The sequence below is a fragment of the Mobula birostris genome, chromosome 24 (genome assembly GCF_030028105.1).
Source record: "Mobula birostris isolate sMobBir1 chromosome 24, sMobBir1.hap1, whole genome shotgun sequence".
NCBI lineage: Eukaryota > Metazoa > Chordata > Chondrichthyes > Myliobatiformes > Myliobatidae > Mobula > Mobula birostris.
The window spans coordinates 33514007-33539079 of record NC_092393.1 but is presented as its reverse complement, the minus strand read 5'-3'; the positions used below and the strand labels follow the sequence as shown (position 1 = coordinate 33539079).

The 25073-nt window shown below is 39.9% G+C and overlaps 1 protein-coding gene across 1 annotated transcript in view; it reads right to left on the bottom strand.

Moving 5' to 3' along the window:
- The window catches only part of LOC140187101 (alpha-1,6-mannosylglycoprotein 6-beta-N-acetylglucosaminyltransferase B-like), a 919793-nt gene that overhangs the window by 212930 nt on the left and 681790 nt on the right, over positions 1-25073 (bottom strand). The window lies entirely within an intron of this gene.

Sequence of the window (25073 nt, the reverse complement as noted above, 5' to 3'; positions counted from 1 at the left end):
ACAAATAAATTGTAAAAGGTACACTGTGGAATTCAACAAAATAATTTACAGAACATGATGAAAATATAGAAAACTCACCTTTGCAAAAGTTCTATGTTAGACCATAAGATATAATATACAAGATATAAATGGGCCATTTGGCCCATTGGGTCTGTTCTGCCGTTTCATCATGGTTGATCCAATTTTCCTCAGCCCCAATCTCCTACCTCCTCCCCGTATCCCTTCATGCCCCGACCAATCAAGAATCTATCAACCTCTGCTTTAAATATACAGTCATCCCTCGGTATCCATGGGGGATTAGTTCCAGGACTCCCCGCGGATACCAAAATCCGTGGATGCTCGATTTCCTTATATGAAATGGCATAGTATTTGCATATAACCTATGCACATCCTCCAGTATTCTTTAAATCGTCTCTAGATTACTTATAATACCTAATACAATGTAAATGCTATGTAAATAGTTGTTATACTGTATTGTTTAGGGAATAGTGACAAGAAAAAAAGTCTGTACACGTTGAGTACAGACACAACCATTGTAGCTCTTCTGGGAATGCTGATGCTGCCGCGTCATAAGCCGATGCTGATCCTCCTGTGATCTTTAAGTTCTTGAGGCTGTAGCGCTTTACGTCGCTAGCCAGCCATCCCTTACTAGCCTTAGATTCCTTCCTCTCGCTCACAACACAAGTAGCGAACGAACGAGACACGAGGTGAACAATGCTTAAACAAGTGCTGGAGAGAGACTGAGGATCTGTGAAATGGCGGGAGGCTACAGCAGGATATGCCTACACATCACTTCATTCACATGGATTCAGTGTAGTGCTCGGTGCGCGGCAAATTCAAGTTTGCTTTTTGGAACTTTCTGGAATTCTTTTTCTCGAATATTTTCAACCTGCAGTTGGTTGAGTCCGCAGATGTGGAACCCATGGATACGGAGGGCTGACTGTACACAAAGAATTGGCCTACAGAGCTGTCTGAGGCAAAGAATTTCACAGATTCACCACTCTCTGGCTAAAGAGATTCCTCTTCAGCTCCCTTTCAATTCTGAGGCTGTGTCCTCTGGACTTAGACACTCCCACCATAGGAACTATCCTCTCCACATCCACTCTATCAAGGCCTTTCACTATTCTTCTGAATTCCAGAGAATACAGGCCCAGTGCCATTAAATGCTCTTCATATGACAAGCCATTTAATGCTGGAATCATTTTTGTAAACCACCTTTGAATCCTTTCCAGTTTCAGCACATCCTTTCTAAGATAAGGGGCCCAAAACTGCTCACAATACTCCAAGTGAGGCCTCATCAGTGAAGTCTCAACATTATATCCTTGCTTTTATATTATAGTCCTCTTGAAATGAATGCTAACATTGCTTTCGTCTTCCTCACCACAGGCTCAACCTGCAGATTAACCTTTAGGGAATCCTGCTCAAGGACTCCCATGTCCCTTTGCATCTCAGTTTTTTTGTATTTTCTCTCCATTTAGGAAATAGTTAACCCTTTCACTTCCTCTACCAAACTGTATGACCATACACTTCCCAACACTGCATTCCATCTTTCACTTCTTTGCCCATTCTCCTAATCAGTCTGAGACCTTCTCTAGACTCTCTACTTCCTCAAGACTACCTGTCCCTCCACTTATCTTCATATTGGCTGCAAACAAAGCCATCAATTCCATCATCCAAGTCATTGACATATAATCTAAAAAGATTCGTTCCCGAAACAGCCCCTGTGGGTTGCCACTAGTCACCAGCAGCCAAGCAGAAAAGGCTCCCTTTATTCCCACCCTTTGCCTCCTGCCAATCAGCCACTGCTTCATCCATGCTTCTTTCCTGTAATACCATGGGCTCGCAGCTTGTTAAGGAGTCTCATGTCTCATGTGTGATAATTTGTCAATTTCTTCTGAAAATCCAAGTGCACGGCATCAGCTGATTCGCCTTTGTCTACCCTGCTTGCTATTTCTTCAAAAATACCAATAGATTTGTCAGGTAAGATTTTCCCCTGAGGAAACCATGCTGTCTGTAGCCAATTTTACTATGTGCTTCCAAGTACCCTGAGACCTCATCCTTAATAATTAACTCTAACATCTTCCCAAACACTATATTAATTTATCTAGAATTGTGAGGACTGGTGTCAAAGCTACATTTATTTCCATGGTTACTCTGAGAGGCGGTGAGTAACCTTGTGGTGCCAATAGCACCGCCTCTGAGACATCGAAGACACGGCTAATACTCATCCATATTACTTTGTGACTGCCATCAAATGTTGGTCAGACTGACTGAGATTTCCTTCTACAAAGTGCATGAGAGCTTTTAAAACAACCCATGAGCATCATGCTACCAATAAGAAGAGTGGATCAAATCACTGTACCTCCTCCTTGATAGTAATGATCAGAAGAGGGCATGTCCCGGATGTTGAGGTCTCTGAATGATGGATGATGTCTCCTTGAGGTACTGTTGTCATAACCATGTATTTGGCAGCGCAGTAGATACGGCAATTGGACGCATGAATATGCACATGTCAGCAAATTATTATTTCATTGTGATAGTATTTAACTCCATTCATTCCGTCATAGTATTTGTCGAGGCTTGGACACAACAATGCTTCGTTGCCTGCTTGCATTCCGCATTGCCTGAGAAATTGGCCTGTGAAGTCAACTGACTCTGAAGACTAGCAGTAGACGTTTTATTCTTAGTTGTTCTTTTCAGCCACAGTGTAGGCTTCATTTTCCATTTGAGGGTTTTAGTTAACAGCCCTGTTTGGCCTAGCATTTATTATTTTCTTTTCCCTTTTAACACTGTTCGCATAAAGTCTGTGAACTATTGACCTGCTTCAGAGTCTCTCACTCCACACCTGGGCCATATCTGAACCATGGTGACATCTGTCTCTTGAAGATGTTGGGGAAGGTTGTGTCATGATGGAATTGACTGGGTCTACAAACTTCTGCAGCTTCTTGTCTCATCTTGTGCCTTGGAGCCTCCATAAAGACTATGATGCATCAGTCAGAATGATCTCCATTATACATCTGGAGCAATTTCAAAAGCCTTCTCAAACTCCTCAAGCTCTTGAGAAGGCATACCTTTGTGATTGTGTCAACATGATGGCAAGAGCTCTGCACATGGCTGCAAGGAAGTGCAGATAGCTGTGGACACAAGTCGGCATATCACAGGAATCAAACTCCCCTCTATGGATGCTGTCTATAGTTCTCGCTGTCTCAGTAAAGCAGCCAGAATAATCATCCAGACATTCTCTCTTCTCACTTTCATTGGGCAGAACATACTTCAAGCACTTACCACCAGGCTCAAGGACAGATTCAGTCCCTCTATTATAAGACACTTGAATGGACCTCTTGTATGTTAAATTGGACTCTTGACCTCACAATCTACTTCATTATGGTCTTGCACTTTATCATTTATCTGCTCTGCACTTTTTCAGTAGCTTGTACACTTTATTCTGCATCGTTATTGTTTTTCCTCTTCTACCTCAATACTCTAAATGTGTTATAATTTGATCTGTGCAAACAGTATGCAAGACAGCCTTTTCACTGTATCTTGGTTCATAGGACAATAATAACCCAAGAACAATACTAATGTGTTGAGCCCAGGAGAAATTCCCAGGGAAGTTGACACCTAGGAACCAAAAGACATAAAACAAATGGTGAAAAAAAACTTCTAAAATGTTTTCAAAATAATAATTCCCAAATTGCTATAATCTTGTCCTCCAGAAGTCCGGAGCAGCCATTGTGAAAGTGACCATTCTTGGGTCACCAAGCCACATAAAACAGTTCAGAGCCAGTGCTCTTTGATTCACATTACTGTAAACCTATTGCCATCCCTTTGTCATCACTCTATTGCCTCTTGGCTAAATAACCTTTTCTGAATACAATTTTCATGAAGGAAATTCTGAAGATCTAGTTGATTGAGGGATAATTAATAAGGTGGATATATAAATTTAGTATTTTTAATCAAAAGCTTTGTAGGAATTTGAATACAACTGAACTTAAATGATCCTGAGCAACTTGGTTACGTGTATCAATTTGTAACGACGTCTGAGAAAATAAATTAGAATTTCATTTGGTTTCTTTCTTCAATATACATATAGTAGACAAAGAATTTTTCCCAATAATGATCCCTCATCTTTGTGCTCCATAGCACCCTCATATCCAGTAGATGTAACTAACAGTACTGTCAAGATCACTGACAGTGGCACATCACCATCTGGTGGCTTGCATTAAAATGAATGGTATTTCCCACATTTTGAATAATTATTCAGCACTGCAGCTGTGTCTATGGAAACAAACCTTATGCAATATCATGCAGTGATCTTATGGTGCACAATATTCGTATTAATATATTAATTTAATTTAGGTAGATACATTTGTTTTTTCTATTATTTCACTGGACAGTCATGAAGATTGCAGTACCAGGATATTAAAAGGATCTTCAGTTGTAATCTAAATATACTGAAAGAAGGTTTTAATTTTATGAATTTATTCTATGGCTATAAGCCAATTGTATTCATTCTCCTAGCAGATGGGAGTTGTGTAGCCTTTTTATCTCTTCCCTGCATTGTGGCCAATTTTCTCCTTCCTTCTGTTCCTTCTGTGAAAATGTGGTCATGTTTCTGGCATATGTTTTCATGGATTGTGATACCCTCCACCATTTTATTAGCCTGGCCATTTTACCTTCAAGTGTCTTTATAATAACTGTTGGCAGACTCTCGACCACAATGACATCATATATGTTATAAACCCATTCACACTGAAGGTGCTCACATTGACAGCAGCAATAAATAGTAAGAACACAGACTAATCTTTTCCTCATTATTTCAAAATTTCTGAGGCCACATTTTTATTTTAACTTCATCCTTTTAGGTTATTATCGTGCAGCTAATTTTGCAGGTATTGGAAATTCCGAGTAAGGAAATTTGCTAGCCTTCCCTTTTATGGCCAATGGCTAATGTGCGTAAAGTATGGAAAACAGATTCTCAGTTCTCTTTTGCTGGCAAATCTAAGTTGGGAATGAGCTAAATTATAGCATTTAAATATCTAATTATTGAAGCAACCATAGGATGTATAGTGATGAATCAAAAGGAAATATGAAAAAGAACTAACATACAGTAGTAAAAATAACAGAAAATATTGTTGGAAACCAATTAGGGTAAGGAGAGTAGCAAGAAGAAAAAAGGTAAAAATAAAATTTTAAAATTAAAGCTTAATCAATGAACAATATTATGGTTATTGTAAAACATAGTTCTAGGAATCCAGAGGACACTTGGATAACACCACTATCTCCAAAAGCAAGGAGTACATATACTGACAATTCAAATTTCAAAGACTAGACCATGGCTTTCCGGGAAAATGCTAAATTTATTTGGGCTTACAAAGCAGTAGGGCCATCCTCTGTTCTTAAAAAAAGTGGAAAACTGCAACAATTTTTCACCTACATGAAAATCTTGATGATAGTTAGACTGTCATGTGCTCTATGTTATTGGAAAATGTAACAGAGGCCTGCTCAAGAGGCAGAGAAATAAAATCTTCATTCCTGATTTCTCAATCCCCCAGTGCCAGATCTGTGCAGATGCAACCTATCTCCTACCATTTTAAAACTTAAAGTAGTTCTAAAGAATTAAATTGCATTGTCAGCAGCTGCTACAGCACAATAAATCCCTGTGGTAATCACAACTTCATATAAAGGAGTTTTCAAGACTCATTGTCCATGACTTTGCTAGGAATTGAATCTTAAAGCTATAAATCTCCACTGAGTCAGTAACTGCCCTTAAAACTGACATGTGAACTTATGGTCAACTGTTCTACTGCTCAGTCTCAGCATGGAGGAAGAATACTAATAAATAGTTAGCTTTCTCTAGAAGGATTTTCAATTAATCTGTTCCCACTTGAAACGGTAAAAGAACATAACATCAACTAGTAACTAGATAAGGAGGGTGAAAACAATCTCCTGCTGCCCTAAACTTCTAGATTTGCCATTATACCTTCATAATGATAAACGAGTTTGTTGATTGAAATTTGATATTTGGATCAGAAGGATGTAGAATTAATGATCTGCATTTTCTCTTTAATTAAAAAATTATTGTGAATTTTCAATTTTAAATAAGAGTGCACACAATCATTTCTGTAATCCTTTTCATACATTTTAGTGGTCACATTGTGAATTGTAAATGATATCTCTTCTTTTGGGGTGATCTTAACTTAGAAATTAGGTGGTGTGATGATGTTCAATACTTACTATATTCATTTAGTGTTATTTGGTCCAATAATTTAAAATGATATTAATCTACATTATTAAAATAGATTAATGATGTATCCTTTATTAGTCTGTATAATCTTGCCTTGTATTTTAATTTTGGAGTTGAGGGATTGTTCTGGTAACGGTATCACATTATCACCTCAGAGATCTAATACCTTCTACAGATGTAGTTTCCGAGCTGCTCCCAGTACACCACGTGTTCTGCTCTAGTACATGCAAATTAAATTTTATCCATCAAGAATATGAAGATTAATATTCTACTAGTATTTATTTTTGGTACTTGGCCATGATAGTCTAATTTTCTATTTTGAAAAGAGAACACAGAATAGTACAGGCCTTTGGTTGATGAATTCACAATGCTGTGCTGACCTTTTAATATACTCCAAGATCAATCTAACCCTTCCCTCCAAAGTGTATCACTTCACACTTCTCCAGATTGAACTCCTTCTGCCACTTCTCGGGCGAGCTCTGCGTCATATCAATGTCCTGTTGTAACCTACAGCAATCTTCTGCACTATCCACCACACTACCGACTTTTGTGTCATCTGCACACCTACTAACCCACCCTTCCACTTCCTCATCCAAGTCATTTATGAATATTACAAAGAGCAGGAGTCACAGAACAGATCCCTGCAGAAGACCACTGATCACCGACTTCCAGGCAGAATGTGCTCCATCTACTACCACCTTCAGCCTGCTGTGGGCAAACCAATTCTGAATCCATGCAGCCAAGTTTCTCTGGATCCCATGCCTCCTCACTTTTTGATGAACTTACCATGGAGACTTGTCAAACTCCTCGCTAAAATCCATCTATTTCTGCTCTACCTTCATCAATCTGTTTTGTCACTTTCTCAAAAAAGTCAATCAGGTTTGTGAGGAACAATCTGCCCCTCACAAAGCCATGCTGACTAACCTTAATCAGGCTATGCTTCTCTAAATGCTCATAAATCCTAACTCTAAGAATCTTCTCCAATAGTTTTCCCATCTCTGATGTAAGACTTACTGGTCTATAATTTGCAGGATTATCCTTATTACTTTTCTCAAAGGAATAACATTTACCACCCTCCAAATTTCTGGTACTTCTGTGGTCAGTGAGAATGCAAAGATCATCGCCAATGGTGCAGCAATCTCTTTCCTTCTTCCCATCGCAATCTTGGGTGTATCCCAACTGGCCCTGGAGACTTTTTTATCCTAGTGTTTTTCAAAAGTTCCAGCGTATCCTCTTTCATAACCCTGACATGTTCGAGCACATCAGTCTGTTCTACATTGATCTCTCATTCATCAAGGTCCTTCTCACTGCTGAATACTGAAACAAAGTATTTAGGTAGATCTTAATTCAGTTTGTCTGTGGCAATTAGATATGACATATATTGAAACTAAATTATTACCAAAGTATTGCCAAGCAGAATCCTGTATCAAAACATGAAAGAGATGAATGAATGGTATTTTTGATGCAGATATTTTTAAATGATAATATTCTGTAGCTATTTGGATCAATACAATGCTAATATATTATTCATGCAGAAATAGTCAGGCAAAATGCACCATAATTTACCTTGTGTCAACATGAGATTGTCAATCAGAGGTAGATGTTGAGTTAGTTAAATCTATGGCAGTTATAAATAAAATCTATTGTACTACCTTTCACAACATAAACTGTCATTGGATTTCATCAATTAGCTTGTGAAATCCTTCGTACTTAACCTGTCATACCTGCTTTATGTCCATCTGGTTCTTTGGTTTTATCGTCCTTTTGTCTATTGAATTTACATTTCCGTTGTATTTGCAAAATCATTAGAAATGTTTAATATGTCAATGTGTATTGCAATTTATAGTAAATATGAATATGCATAAAAATATAAGAACTGTGGTGAAAGAGGAAGGTTTGTTGTCTTCAATCTTACTTACTCCTTGGATATGGACGTCATTAGCAGTTCAGCATTTAGTATCATTCCTTGGTGTTCATGGGGATGGGGGGAAGGTGAAATCTCATTTCTTTTCACTTAAGTTACAGTTTTATCAGCTCTAAGTACATTCTACCTTCAGCAGAAGCAATAACCAGATCTGATTAATATTAATAAATATTTACAAGTGAGAAATTAAGAAGAATTTCAACCTGATTCTTCAAACGTACTGTATATATATTCATTTGTTCACTCTGGAATTAAAATTGATTTTTATAGCACAGAAATAATAATGAATCTGCAGAAAACTGAAGTCTACAAACACTCCTTTGTAAATTTTAAATACTGCTGAGAATGAACACAAGATCTCATGGAAGAACATCAGATCAGAATTGTTTTTACTCTGAGCAGTTACTTTTGGCATCAAAATGAGAAATCATCAAAATGAAACCATTAGTAGTTTTAAATACTCTACTGAAAACCATTTGTGGTACTCTAAGTCAGGGGTCCCCAACCTTTTTTGCATCGTGGACCGGTTTAATATTGACAATATTGTGTGGACCAGCTGACCTGGGGGGGGGGGTCAAGTAGGGTTAAACTTACCTCAACATGTCTTTTACAGTTAGAGTTGCCAACTTTCTCACTCCCAAATAAAGGACAAAAGTAGCAGTCAAATCCCGGGACACTTTACCCCAAGAAAGACTACCATGAAGCCTTGCGCGGACACCTGTGCATGTGCGATGTCTGCATGCACGTACGTGCCAATTTTTACCCCCACAAATCAGTTTTGCCTTCATCTTCCCGACTATACTGTACATACATTATTTCTACTTTATATAGGCTGTGTATTTATCATATCATGCCTGCTTTTACTATATGTTAGTGTTATTTATTTTTGTTTTTATTTGTTACTTGGTATGATTTGTTAGGTTATTTTTTGGGTCTGGGAACTCTCAAAAATTTTCCCATATAAATTAATGGTAATTGCTTCTTCGCTTCATGCCAGTTTGGCACAAAAGGTTTCATAGGAATGCTCTACCTTAGTGGGGGAAGTACTGGACAAACCAATTTAGCCCAATATACGGGATGTCCTGGCAAATACGGGACATTTGGCAACCCTATGTTCAAGTTCAACAGTGTATGACAGGGAATGAAGAAAGGTGCAGCTGACTCATATTGTGTCCTCGCTGCCCGGTAGCACATGCTTTGCGGCCCGGTGGTTGGAGACCGCTGCTCCAAGATAACACATGGTACTCTTTACCAATTAACATTACAATTAATCCTTTAAAGTATTGGTTAACAGAAAGTAATTATTGATTTATTTCCATTTAAGAATCTATGTGATTTGAAGGTGGCAGAAATATTTTAAACCTGACTAATGTATAACAGTATATTACTCATTTTGAACATTTGGTTAGTTACCATCCGTCTGTCTCAAAGGACAATGGGTGATGGTTATCACCATCACGACCTTGAGTGGAAGATATGGAGATCCTGAGATGCCCAGTCATCAAAATCCCCCTCTCTGCCTCACCAGTGTAGTCTGGAGGAAAGCTTATGAAGCAATACGTTTGGCACCAGCTTGGCTGCAGGAGCTGCCAGAAGGATGTTCAGTGATATTCAGCCACCTCAGGGGCTCCTCTCTGGATTTGCTGTCTGGGTTTACTCCCATTCCTTTGTCTCTCCCTAGGCTGCCCACAAGGCAGTGGGGCTATTTACCCATAGCTGGGAATCCAGGGCATGTTCACACACCGGCTGGCCTGCGTGCTACATGTGCAGGGGCCAGACCCCCTCCCTGTCGTCTGAACATTTACTGACTGGCAGAATGAAGAAATATAGAAATGATGAGAAGAATTATTTACACTGGCAGCTTCCTGTCGACAGCATCTGTTAACTCCTCAGGAAGTTTGTAAAGAAGGCTCCTCCAAGTTCTGTGAGCCTTTCTGCTCTGGACATGGCAGTTAAGGAAGTCTTACTTGGAAAATTAAGTTTCCTGACTCAACATTTTCAGGAACAACTGTTCAATCTGTGATCGTTCATTCCGAATAAAATTTGATCTTATTTGTCCTAAAGAAGAACAAACGATGTCTTTTGATAGCATCTTTGACACCAAAGGACATATGATGATCTGAGATACATTTACTTTTATTATTGCTAATTGTTTTGTAAGTGTTCAATGTTACTGTATTTACTGAGCACACTGAGCATCAATAAGTTATGTCCCATACATGTAGATTTTATTACAAGATGTAATAAAATATAAGCATCCTTCTCAATTGCAGGAAAAACACTGAAAAACAAAAATATAGAAAGGAGATCAGCAACATGAAGAAGGAATACAGAGGAAGCCTGGGAGATGATATAGAGTATACGGAAAGAGGAAGAGGCTCTTGGAATGCATATGAGGAGAAAATCAAGACCACTTAAGATAGATGGAGTTACATTTGAGATTGAAGGAAAAGTGAATATGTCTAACTAGCATTTAGTCTTGTTTTCTATGGAGAAAGACGGAAACAAGAAAAGAGGACCTTTGTAAACTGTGGAAGAAACAGAACAACAAAATAATAATGGAAAGTTTACAAAAGCTACCAGATATAGTGACTGGAATGTGAACACGTATAGCTGCGGCAACACACCTTTGAAAAAAGGCTGTCAATCACATCACAGCTTTGGGTAGTCATTCCCCCAATCTTTCTCATCTAGAAGGAAGTACAAAAATATGCAGTGGACTTGAAAAAGACATATTACATTAAAAATTATTATCTTCAGGCATAAGATCATATTAATAAAACCTGTAGTGAATACTTTATATATGGATCTTCCAAAAATGTATAGAGCCACAAGAAAGCAAATGCACAGAAAGGAAATTTTACAGATACATTGGTGTGAAATAGATTGATATACAAAGAAATAAACTGTTATTTATAATGACAATGAAAGGTTGGAATTATGACAAGATAATTGAAAATTTGATTTATTGCCTTGGGCAGGAGTAGGGAATGTAAAGGGTGGGCCTTTTAACCCTCCAAAGCCATATTATTTAGGCTTTAAGTCAGAAACTAATGAGTAAATAGTAACAAGATATTTCTACTGGTAACTCCACAACAAGGAAGGGGAGGAACAAGTAATCACAAAGGGCAAAATTGAAAATTATATAATTAGAGTATTTACACAACATAGAAGGAGGTCTCTTTAAGACCGTAAGAGATAGGACCCCATTTGGCCCATCGTGTGTGCTATGCTATTCAATCTTGGCTGTTTTATTTTCGCTCTCAATCCCATTTTTCTGCCTTCTCCCCATAACCTTTGACACACTGACTAACCAAGCCTATCAAACTCTGCTTTAAACATACCCAATGACTTGACCTCCACAGCCGCCTGTGGTAATGAAGTCCGTCACTATCATCTTGCTAAGCAATCAGAGTTGCTCGGGCTTTCTGAAATAATCACTTCACAAGGTTTTAAAATGTTCATTTCAAGTATTTTACCATGGCTCTTGAAGTGGAATTTATCCATTTTAAAGAAGAATTGGTTAAGTGTTTGAAGCAATATATGATTTAGAAAAAGGGCAGAAAATTGGAATTAAAGCGAACAGCTCCATCTGAAGAACTGGCAATGATGGCAATGACATGTATCATTGAACTGAATTATCATCTATATATTGGTTTCTATAATGAGAAGGTTGGTGAGAAGCATTTAAACAAATTCATTTCTATGTATGCATAAAAAAGCTAATGAACCAAGGATATGGGCGGGAAGTAATTTTTTATATATTCCATCGGCATAAAGATTCCTGGGAAAATCAATACCTATATGGTTGAAAATCAATGGAGTTGAAAAGGAAAACAGAATAAGCCATTTTAGGCATTGTGCAGTCTTGTAACAATTTTGAATTTTAAGGTAATTTTGTAACTAGAGGCTATCTCCTGGCACTTGTATTTAAAATCTTAATTAAAGAAGCACCATTTTGGATATCATACTCATCTTCATACATCTTGCTTCAAACACGTTTCCATTTTGCATCCAATGAAAATTTTAAGTAATTTATTAATCATGAACTGGATTCCAATCACTGAGTTGCATTGATGAATTGGTATATGGCACAAATATTTTTAAAAATTATTTTTGCCACATATTGGCTGGCTGAGTGGTGCATTCTTGTGCTCAGCATCAGTAAGACCAAGATTTGATTGGTGTCTTCAACGCACAGTAGTTATCATCAAGGGGTTAGTAGTGAAAAGGGTGAGCAGCTTCAAGTCTTGGCTGTCAACAACTCAGAAGATCTATCTTTGCACTGATGCAATTACAAAGAGGTAAGACAGGCAGCTATATTTCATTTGGAATTTGAGGAGATTTGGTATGTCAACAAAGACTCTAACAAATTTCTACAAATGTACTGTGGAGAGCGTTCTCATCCAGTATGGAGCAACTGATCCACTGAAGATAGCTGCTGAGCTCAGCTAGCTCCATTAAGGCACTAGCCTCCTTACCATCGAGATGATCTTCAGCTTTGACCAGCAACCTATCGGGAGATCAGAAGCTTCAGAGGAGGGATTTTCACTCAGGTCCGCCATTCAAGTAGAAAAAGGCAGCAGCTCACGACAGATTTTTTGTGGAGCGTTGACCAGTGACCGACTGAGAGATCAGAAATTTGAGCGGAGGGAATTTCATTCAGGTCCGTTGTCTGAGTAGAAGAAGGCAGCATTTCATAGCAGTTTTTTCTTGGAGCTTTGACCAGCGATCTAGCAGATCAGAAGCTTGAAAGGAGGGGATTTCGTTCAGGTTTGTGAATGGAGTGGCAGAAGGCAGCAATTCGCGGCAGTGTTTTCGCAGCTCTGACCAGCAACCAATTGGCATTTGGGATTGATTAGCAGGAACAGATTAAAAAAGGCAGGGGCATGGACAGTGTGATGATTTTGAGGCTTTAGCTCCTTAGCTCTTCGAGGCTTCAGTCAGCGAAAGCACAAAATATAAGAAAAAAACTGTAGGTAGACTTTTTTTCCCTCTTCCTTCTTCACATTTGCTCAGCTAGGACAGCAGAGATGCCAGGCAGGATAGTTGAATGCTGCTGTTGAGGGACGCGGGAAGGCACGGAGTCCTCCGGTGTCCCTAATGACAACAACTGCAAGAAGTGCATCCAGCTGCAGCTCCTAGCACTCCACACTAAGGAGTTGGAGCTGGAATTGGATGAAGTCCCATTCATTCGGGAGGCTGAATGGGAGACAGACAGGACATATAGAGGGGTAGTTACACCCAAGGCGCAGGATACAGGAAACTAGGTGACAGTCAGGTAGGGGAAAAGTGGTTAAGGAGTCAGTGCAGAGTATCCCTGTGGCCACCCCCCTCAACAACAAGTATATCACTTTGGATACTGTTGGGAGGGAAATGACCTGCCAGAGGTCACAGCGGTCAGGTCTCTGACACAAAGTCTAACTCTGTGACTCCGAAGGAAAGGGGTGAAAAGAGGCGCACTGTGGTTATAGGGGAGCTAGGGGCTAAGTTAAAAGGCATGACCTCATGACCTCCAGGGTTGTGATCTCAGTGTTGCTACCTGTGCCATGTGCTAAGGAGGCTAGGACAAGGAAGATCATACGGTTTAACACGTGACTAAGTAGTTGGTGTAGGAAGGATGGCATGAGATTTTTGGATCATTGAGCTCTCTTTCAGGAAAGGTGGGACCTGTACAGAGGGGATAGTTTGCACTGACCTAGAAGAAAACTAATATTTGAGCGAGAAGGTTTGCTAATGCTGCATGGTGGAGTTTAAATTAGAGTTGCAGGGGGATGGGAACCAGAGGGCCAGAACAGTTTGTGGAGAGGTTGTGGAGACAGATATTGGTAAGACTTTAGATGAAGTTAGGAATCAAAAGGTTAAACATGGTGCGACTAGTGTCCTGAGCTGCATATATTTCAATGCGAGAATTATCATTAGAAAGGCAGATGATCTCAGGGCATTGAAGAACACCTGGAATTATAATATTGTAGCCATTAGTGAGAATTGGTTGCAGGAGGGCCAGGGGCTGGCAGCTCAATATTCTAGGCTTTTGTTGTTTTAAATATGACAGAGCGGGAGGGATTAAAGGAGGAAGGGTGGTGTTACTAGTCAGGGAAAATGTCACAGCAGTGCTCCATCAGGCCAGACTGGAGAACCCGTCTAGTGAGGTGTTATGGGTGGAACTGAGAAATAAGGAAGGTATAATCATGTTAATAGGGCTATATTACAGACCCAACCAACAGTCGGAGGGATTTAGAGGAACAAATTTGTAGAGATTGCAGACTGTTGTAAGAAACATAAGGTAGTTATAATAGGTGATTTTAATTTCCACATGTTGACTGCGAATCCTATATTGTAAAACATCTAGATGGGATAGAGTTTTTCAGATGTGTTCCGGGAAGTTTGTTTCATCAGTACGTAGAAGTCTCAATGAGAGAGAATGCGATACTGGATCTGCTATTAGGGAATGAGACAGGGCAGATGACAGAAGTTTGTGTAGGGGAACGCTTTGCATCTAGTGCCACAATGCCATTCATTTCAAAGTAAATATGCAAAAAGATAGGTCTGGTCCATGAGTTGAAATTCTGAATTGGAGTAAGGCCAGTTTTGATGGTCTCAGAAATGATCTCGCAGGAGTGTTTTGGGACCTTCTGGCAAAAGTGCACTTGGTAAATGGGAGGCCTTCAAAGGTAAAATTTTGAGAGTACAAAATTTTGGCTTGCCTGCAGAAGGCAGAGGGTCGTGGTGGAGGGAGTACATTCAGATTGGAGGGAGTACATTCAGTGGTGTCCCACAAGGATCTGTTCTGGGACCTCTACTTTTCATGATTTTTATTAACGACCTGGATGTGGGGGTAGAAGGGTGAGTTGGCAAGTTTGCAGATGACACAAAGGTTGGTGGTGTTGTAGGTAGTGTAGAGGATTGTCGAAGATTGCAGAGAGACATTGACAGGATGCAGAAGTGGGCTGAGAAGTGGCAGATGGAGTTCAACCTGGAGAAGTGTGAGGAGCTACACTTTGGAAGGACAAACTCCAAGGCAGAGTACAAAGTAAATGGCAGGATACTTGGTAGTGTGGAGGAGCAGAGGGATCTGGGGGTACATGTCCACAGATATCTGAAAGTTGCCTCACAGGTAGATAGGGTAGTTAAGAAAGCTTATGGGGTGTTAGCTTTCATAAGACGAGGGATAGAGTTTAAGAGTCGCGATGTAATGATGCAGCTCTATAAAACTCTGGTTAGGCCACAGTTGGAGTACTGTGTCCAGTTCTGGTCGCCTCACTGTAGGAAGGATGTGGAAGCATTGGAAAGGGTACAGAGGAGATTTACCAGGATGCTGCCTGGTTTACAGAGTATGCATTATGATCAGAGATTAAGGAAGATAGGGCTTTACTCTTTGGAGAGGAGGAGGATGAGAAGAGACATGATAGAGGTGTACAAGATAATAAGAGGAATAGACAGAGTGGATAGCCAGCGCCTCTTCCCCAGGGCACCACTGCTCAATACAAGAAGTCATGGCTTTAAGGTAAGGGGTGGGAAGTTCAAGGGGGATATTAGAGGAAGGTTTTTTACTCAGAGAGTGGTTGGTGCATGGAATGCAGTGCCTGAGTCAGTGGTGGAGGCAGATACACTAGTGAAGTTTAAGAGACTACTAGACAGGTATATGGAGGAATTTAAGATGGGGGGTTATATGGGAGGCAGTGTTTGAGGGTCAGCACAACATTGTGGGCCGAAGGGCCTGTAATGTGCTGTACTGTTCTATGTTCTACAAAGCTTGTTTGTGCTTGTCAAAGGTAACAAATGTAGGGATCCATGGTTTTCTAGAGATATTGAGGCCCTGGCCCTGGTTAAGAGAAAAAATGAGGTGCATAGCAGGTATGGGCAGGTAGATACAAATAAGGGGCTCATGGAGAATACTTAAGAAAAAAATCAAGAGGACTAAAAGAAGGCATGAAGTTGCTCTAGTAGACAACATGAAGGAGAATCCTAAGGGATCCTACAAATAGGTTACCAGCAGGGATTGCAAGGGATGGAATGGTAATCCATATGTGGAGCCAAAATAGATGGTGGAGATCTGAAATGAACTGTTTACATCAGTGTTTACTCAGGAGATGGACAGAGAGTCTATAGAAGTGAGGCAAAGTAGCATCAACTTCTTGGACCCTGTTCAGATCACAGAGGAAGAGGTGTTTGCTTTCCTGAGGCAAATCAGGGTGGATAAGTCCCCGGGGACTAATAAGGTGTTCCCTCAGGCACTATGGGAGGCAAACGCAGAAATTGCTGGGGACCTAGCAGAAATATTTAAATCATGCTTAACAACAGGAGTAGTACCAGAGGATTGGAGGATAGCCAGTTTGGTTCCACTGTTTAAAAAAGGCTCTAAACATAAATCAAGAATTATAGGCTGGTGAGCCTTACATTAGTTGTGGGAAAGTTACTTTACTTTATTGTCGCCAAACAATTGATACTAGAGCGTAAATCATCACAGCGATATTTGATTCTGTGCTTCGCGCTCCCTGGAGTACAAATCGATAGTAAATATTAAAAATTTAAATTATTTATCATAAATAGAAAATAGAAAAGGGAAAGTAAGGTAGTGCAAAAAAAATGAGAGGCAGGTCCGGATATTTGGAGGGTACGGCCCAGATCTGGGTCAGGATCCGTTCAGCAGTCTTATCACAATTGGAAAGAAGCTGTTCCAAATTCCAAGTTATTAGAAGGTATTCTAAGGGACTGGCTATATTTGGATAGATATAGATTGATTATGGATAGGCAGCATGGTGGGTCATGTCTAATCATTCTTATAGAATTTTTTGAGGAAGTTACCAGAAAAGTAGATGAAGGCAAGGCAGTGGATGTTGTCTACATAGACTTCAGCAAGGCATTTGACAATGTCCTGCATGGGAGGTTGGTGAAAAAGGTTCAGTCACAGCATTCAAGGTGAGGTAGTAAATTGGTTTGGACGTTGGCCTTGTGGGAGAAGCCAGAGAGTGGTAGAAGACGGTTGTCTCTCTGACTGGAGGTCTGTGAGTAGTGGTGTGCCACAGGGATTGGTGCTGGGTCCTTTGTTGTTTGTCTTCTATATCAATTATCTGGATGATAATGTGGTCAACTGGATCAGCAAATTTGCAGATGACACCAAGATTGAGGGTGTAGTGGACAGAGAGGAAGGCTATCATGGCTTGCAGAGGGATCTGCAATAGCTGAAGAAAAATGGGCTGAAAAATGGAAGATGGAATTTTATGCAGAAAACTGTGAGGTTTTGTACTTCAGTGGGAGCAACCAGGGTGGGTTTTACACAGTCAACTGTAGGGCACTGAGGAGTGTGGTAGAACAACATAATCTGGAAATACTGGTCCATAATTAATTGAAAGTGGCATCACAGGTAGATAGAATCGTAAGGAAAGCGTTTGGCACATTGGCCTTCATAAATTAATGTATTGAGTACAGGAGATGGGATGTTATGCTGAAGTTGTATAAGACGATGGTGAGGCCTAATTTGGAGTATTGTGTGCAGTTTCGGCCACCTACCTACAGGAAAGATGTTAACAAGGTTAACAGAGTACAAATAAAATTCACAAGGATGTTGCCAGATCTGGAGGACCTGAGTTATAAGGAAAGATTGACTAGGTTAGAACTGTATTCTTTAGAATGTAGAAGACTGAGAGGAGATTTGATAGAGATGTACAAAACTATGACGGCTATAGATCGGGTAAATAAAGGCAGGCTTTTTCCACTGAGGATGGGTGGACTACAATCAGAGGTCATGGGTTAAGGGTAAAAGGTGAACAGTTTAGGGGGCATATGACAGCTAGTTTCTTCACTCAGAGGGCTGTCAGAGTGTGGAATGAGCTGCCAGTGCAAGTGGTGCATGTGAGTGCGATTTCAATGTTTAAGAGAAGTTTGGAAAGATACATGGATTATAGGGGTATGGAGGGCTGATATCCTGCTTTAGGTCGATGGGAGTAGGCAGTTTAAATTTTTTTGGCATGGACTAGATGGGCCGAAGGGCCTGTTTCTGTGATGTTCTTCTCTGACTCTAAAAGGGAATAACTGAAAAGGGCAGCATCCATCATGAAGAGCTCCTCACCATTCAGAACCAGCTGTTTTTTTTATCACTACCATCAATGTGGAGGAACAGGAGCTTGAAGATGCACACTCAATATTCCAGGAACAGTTTCTTCCTCTCCACAATCATATATCTGAATGGTACATGAAACCACTGTTTTTCTCTCTTTTTGTACTTTTTAAAATAGATTCTTATTGTAATTATAATATTTTTTATTGTACTATGATGCTGCCACATACAGCAAATTTCATGATTTATAGTATGTCTATGATAATAAATTTGATTCTGATCATTTTGGTTTAATGATCACCATAAAGTCCAGTGTATTTATTTATTTATTTTTGTTTTGAGGCACAGCACAGAATAGGCTCTTCCAGCCTGGAAACCTACCTATTTAATACCAGCTTAATCACAGGACAATTTACAATGATCAATTAATCTACTGACTGGTACGCCTTTGGGCTGTGGGATAACTCAGAGCATCCGCAGGAAACCCATGCAGTTCATATGGAGAAAATGGAGAAAGTATAAACTCCTTACGGTTGTCACTAACTGGAACGTCTTTGGGCTTTGGGAGGAAACCAGAGCACCCGGAGGAAACCCATGCAGTTCACATAGAGAAAGTATAAACTCTTTACAGGTATTGGCAGAATTGAATTTCAAACTCTGGAACGCCTTAAGCTGCAATATTGTCACAGTAACCACTACACCTCTGTGGCATGCTGTACAATGGCATTATAAAATCATTTTTTGAAAAAGATTACCTGAACCTATTTGTTTTATAAGATATAATGAGGATTTAGTATGTAGAATTTGAGAATTTCCCTGTAAGATCCAGAAGATTTGTTCAACAAACCTACAAGTACGTTTATACAATATATGGTATAAGAATTCAAAACATATGATAATTCTGTAAGGGAATTCATTACTCAGTTGGTCGGCTCACTCAGTTATGTGTATCATTAAGTTAAAGGAAGGAGATTAACAACAGGGAGCATTAGGACGAGTGTTGATGAGGCAGTCCTAAACACTGACTTTAGAAGTAACGAAAGGCAGCTTACATTGATAGAGAAATGCCTACAGGCAAACATCAGCCTAATGACTGCCAAGACAGATAAAAATTCAGACAGCATAGCTAAAATGCTGTTTAGAAAATGGATTGTCAGAATGAAGATTCGGATGAAATAGGTGCATATTAATCCCACATTTGAAAGTTGGAGTCACTTAAGGTAGAGCATTTCTGATTAACTCTTGGACAACTTAACTTTATTTCTACTGATTTTGGATATGTAGAGCTATCATAATCAAAAGAACTACAAGAACGTTAGTTGGATGCGAAGTCCATGACGTAAACAGTTCGATGTTTGTTTTCAAATACGGGGATAAAATATGTTCTTCAGCCAAAAATTAGTGGCTCCTTGTGAATGATTCAATGCAAGTTTATGTCTTTGTCTGCTGAAATTTTAGTCAAATCTTTTAAGAAATCTTGAGTTAGAATATATTTTCAAGTATTTGAAAAAGAAAGATCCATCTGGGACTGGGAGATCAGCTTAGTCTGACTTGTAATGGCAAATACAGAATGAACAGCACTGTTTGAGCAGTGGAGAATATAACCCTGAGAATCAAGGAAAACATCAAAACAGGTACATTACAGCTATTGATCAATGGCAATAATTTCAGCATCAGTGGATGTAGTACGGGGAGATGAAAGGGAAACTACTTTCAATATCTGAATTATTAACAAAATGCAAAAAGCATTTGCTATATAGATCAAACATTAGTATAGTCCCAACTACTTCTAGCAACAGCACCTTTTCCTGGATATGCAATTTCTGTGTGTAATCTTCTCATAGTTTCAAATACCATTAACCACAATGCATTTGATTGATGTAAAATACAATGCAGGCAATGCCAATTATTAGTGCAAGATGCCATTATTTTGTAATTCATCCAGTTCAATGCCTTTCTCAGTCAGAGATCACTAATAATGAAAAAAAGATGGAAATACAAAGAAAGTATGAAACAAAAGAAATTGGTTTATACCAACAGAGCATAATTTAACATATATATTAATTATTCTTACACACAAATTATACATACAGGGGTAGAAATTCACCCCCTGCAGTACTACTGAGTGGGTGGCATTCATTTGACTGCCCATTAGATCCAATACTGGAGGTTTATTTCCATTGCAAATACCTTAGTTGGCTGACTGCAAGTGATGTTCAAAGTATTCTCAGTTGTGTTCATTAGCTGGAGAGAATTCAGATCATTTAAAATTCACACTATATGTAACTAGAGCATCTTCCTCCAAATGTACATAAGTTTCAGTGCTGTGACTTACTTATTCTTCCATCATGTTGTCAAATCTCAAAGGCACCGCTGAAAACATGGCTGATGACCCCAATGAAGTAAAACTGAGAAAGCCCAGAAGTGCGATATAAAAAGACACTGGGTCACAAATTGCCATTAAGACAAGCCTCAAACATAATGAAAGTACACTTTGGGTAACGTGACCACACTAGAGGTACCTTTCTCAATGTTCCAGGTAGAACAATAATAGTGTTGGTCATCCAGTGCTCTCTACAACACCATGACATACAGAAGACAATGACACTGCCGAAGGTAACAGAGGAAAGGGGAGGAAGGAAAAGCAGAGGAGGAGGAAGATGTAGCAGGTAGTGTCAAAGGATATTGCTGTTGGGAATGCTCAGAATGTCCTCATTACATCAGAATTAATTTAGCCTTTGTCTTTTCCACAATCTGTTGCTTAGACTTTTCCCTTTGCACCCTTCAAAAAATCAACCCTGCAAATAGCCAGTAATATCTTGTCATCCATCTATAACTTCTCTGCTCCTGACTATCCCACCATTAGTCCATAATCTCCTTATTTTGCACAACCTAAAATACACTAATACCCTAAAATAGAGGATCATGTGAATAAACACCGTTAATTTCAGTCCCAAAGGAACTAAACAGGAGCCAGCCAGACTTACCCATGTTCCTCTGTGGACATCCTGGTGTTGGGTTAAGCCCGAGATCAGCAACTTCAGCAGTGCTGCAGGTGCACAAGAGGGAAGTACAAACTTCGGCAAACCTTCTAGCTCTTGGGAAGTTTGGAATTTAGAAGTTTGGAGTTTGCCCAGTTACAGCACTCTCATCAAAATCAAAGGGAACATGTGGTTGTTAGGAAAACAATGTAGACCTTTGATTTAAGTCAGTTTCTTTAACTGTTCTGTGTCTGAGGTTTTCCATCCTTGATGTACAAAAAGGTTTATTTTTTAAATATTGCTTTTTAAAAAAAGTATTTGGCAGGTGCTATGAACGTTTGTCATATAAAGGGCAACTTTGACAGCTGGTGCACCCAGTGCTGGGGTCTAACCTCTAATTAAGGCTTTTCATATTGTGGCCAATGACTGACACTTTCATATTGTGGCCACTCTAATATATTACACCACAGACCATTGAACTGGGACCTCTGGGTGAAAGACTGTACTCAGTATGACAATGGAAAAATCTCTGCAATCCAAGATAGCTGACACTCTAGGCAGGGAGCAAGGGAAAATCTCAATGAAAGCCTGTCTCCTGAAATGCTAACTTGGGTTTTTTCTATTGACACTCCCTGATTCATTGGATATTCCCAACATTTGCTATTTTTATGACAAATGTTGCCTCTTCCTCTTCCTACAGTTCCTCCAGGGTGAACTTTTGTAACTTCCTCAGAGAAAAGGCAAGTTGCTCATAGTTTTTGGTCTAATGACTGAGATGCTCTTGTTTGACATTGTTTGTAGGCATACAAGCCCTTCCATAATTGTACTCTATTATACCTACACCTATGAAGAGGCAGAATCAGATCTCTCAGCTGCTTGTGGGGTATTGAATGAAGGTGAATGGGAGAATGCATTGGGGGAAAAGAACTTTAATTAAATCCCTGATTATCCACCTTTACGTCCCTTTTCTCTTCCCTATTTGCAATTTGCTACTGAACAATTTGTGTCAGCCTGGTATTGAACAGTCAAAGCTTGAATATCCAGTATTCATCTTCCAACTACACTACATACAGTATGTACAGAACCTCACTTGTCTACAACCAATTCTACTGTGCTTACTGACAGCTCTAATTCATGGCTTTAGCCTGCTATAGAGCCTTCACCTGATGCAAAGTACAGTGGTAACACTTATAGTGCAAAAGCTCCAGGTGACTCTCATTTGATTACTATGTTTGAAGCTCTTTGTAGGTGGCCTCACATTCCAAGGAGAATCATGTAATCACAGCTCTCCGATATCAGGCTCCTTAATTCCTCTAGATTTTCAGCTAAGCAATAGCATGCATTGTTTAGCTGAAAAGTCTGCGACCACCTAAACACAGTTTTTTCTGCTGCTCATCCAGAAGTATCTTGTTTCTAGGCTGTCCCTGGGGCATGGTAGATGTTCAGCAGAGCCAAGCTTAGTATGTGCAAAGCAGATTGTGCTTTGCTCTTCACTGAAGATTTCTCGATTCTGTCCTTGTCTTCACTGTTCACGTTACTAATCCAACTGAAATGAGTATCAGAGTTGGTGTGGTGGAAATTTTTGTGAGCCTTTTCAGAGAGGGGGAACTACACTTAGGAGAATATAGTTTCTCCCTGCTGTGTGTTATATTAGGTGAAAGCCCTGCAGCAGATTTAAAACATGAATAGAACTATCAAGGTAATTTTTAAAGACCGTCATGAAGCACAGGATAAATGGACACAGAGTAGTAAAATTCTGCTTTTGGGTAGCTGTGAGAATTCCAGACCTCGGATAATGCATCATGCCAATGATCTCCAGGGTTGTCACTTCCACAGTGATATCATGGGAAGTTATCTCTTGTTACCTCCCAGCTCTAATGTTACAAACGTAATTCGAAGTTGTAAAAATATAAATAGAAGTCATTTTGCCTCAGTGCCTGCTCTGCCATCAACTAAGAACATAGACTATCTCATATGACTTTCTTGCACTAACCCTTGATCTGTTTAATATCTAGAAATTGTCCTCCACAGACCATTTTAAATTCACTGTTTTCTGTGTGGAGAAATTTCATTGCATCTCTGTCCTTAATGGCAACTTTTTATTCTGATAGTATGGCTTCTAGTTCCAGACATCCTTGCCAAGGGCAACATCAACTCTGCATCCTCTCTCTCAAACCTGATCAAGATTTTATATGTTTCATGTTATGTTTTGTAAGTTTGAATCATAAAACTAAGAAACTAAAAACAAGACAGTCTGCAAAGCAAGTCTAACTTTCTATTTTACTAGACGTGAGGCCTATAAATTATAAATGTCAGTTAAAATGATACCTGGACTTGGCTGAAAGCCTGAAAAGAGTTTATACGTCATATATGCCGGGAAAATATTACATCCTTTTTCCTGAAGCTCCTTGAACTCTCTTCCAGTTTAAAACCAAGCCATATTTCTCAAGTAACTGATTGATTAGCATATTAGAAGCCTTCTCAGATATGTTGCCTACAAAAGCTAATGGACCACTGCTTTGGTCACTATTACGATTCCTCTGAGTAGCATGGTCCCTCCTTGGTCAAATATGCTTTCCAACCAGAGGCACGGAGGTTGGCACCAACACCTGTTTGCCCTCTGTTGGGCAACAGTTCATGGTGTACCGCATGAAGACAGTTGTGGCATCATCCAGTCCCTATCCTAATTCACTTTCAGTTGACTCTATTGCAGCGGATGTGGCACGCAAATGGTGGATGGATCTCCAATCAAGTTGTAGTTGTTTCAGACACTCACATCCCAGTAATGCTGGCCCTCCTGTTTTTGCCACATACAAAGTTTGCTGGTTGTATTTCACTGTTACAAATGTCATTCCTACAGGATTTAACTTTTCTTCAGTATAAGTTCCTAGTTGGATATTTGTAAGCTTCAGTTCAGTATGTTTTAAATACCACTCAAACTCATTTTGTGGAATGACTGAAACAGCTGAACCAGTGTCCAATTCCATTTTAATTAATTTGCCGACGTAGATTGGGAGACCGCTTCGCCAAGCACCTACGTTCCGTCTGCCAGAAAAGGCCGGATCTCGCTGTGGCCACTCATTTTAATTCCACTTCCCATTCCCATTCTGATATGTCTATACATGGCCCCCTCCATTGTTGTGATGAGGCCACACTTAGGTTGGAGGAACAACACCTTATTTCTGTCTGGGTAGCCTCCAACCTAATGGCATGAACATCGATTTCTCGAAATTCTCCCCCCCGCCACCATTCTCCATCCCCTTTTTCCCTTCTCAACTTATCTCCTTGATCGCCCATCACCTCCCTCTAGTGCTCCTCTCCTCTTTTCTTTCTTCCATGGCCTTCTTTCCTCCTCTGTCAGACTCTGCCTTCTCCAGCTCTTTACTTCATCTTTCCCCTTTCAGGTTTCACCTTTCACCTTGTGTTTCTCTCTCCCCTCCCCCCACCTTTTAAGTCTACTCCTCAGCTTTTTTTCTCCAGTCTTGCCAAAGGGTCCTGGCCCAAAACGTTGATTGTACTCTTTTCCATAGATGCTGCCTTGCCTGCTGAGTTCCTCCAGCATTTTGTGTGTGTTGCTTGGATTTCCAGCGTCTTCAGATATCCTCTTGAATATTGGTTGCCATGGCCAGAAGCAAGGCAGGTGGAGGGGGGGTATTCCAAGCCAGGTCGAAATGCAGAGGGATGAGGCCGTCTACCCAGATTCTTGTCAGCAAGTTTGTAGTCGCTGGAGAACAAAACTGAATACCTCAAAGCAAGATTGCTGTATAGGAAGGAAATGAGGAACTGCTGTACTCTATGTCCGAATGAAGCTTGGCTGTCTCCCAGCATGCCAGATACAGTGGTCAAACAGGAAGACTTCTC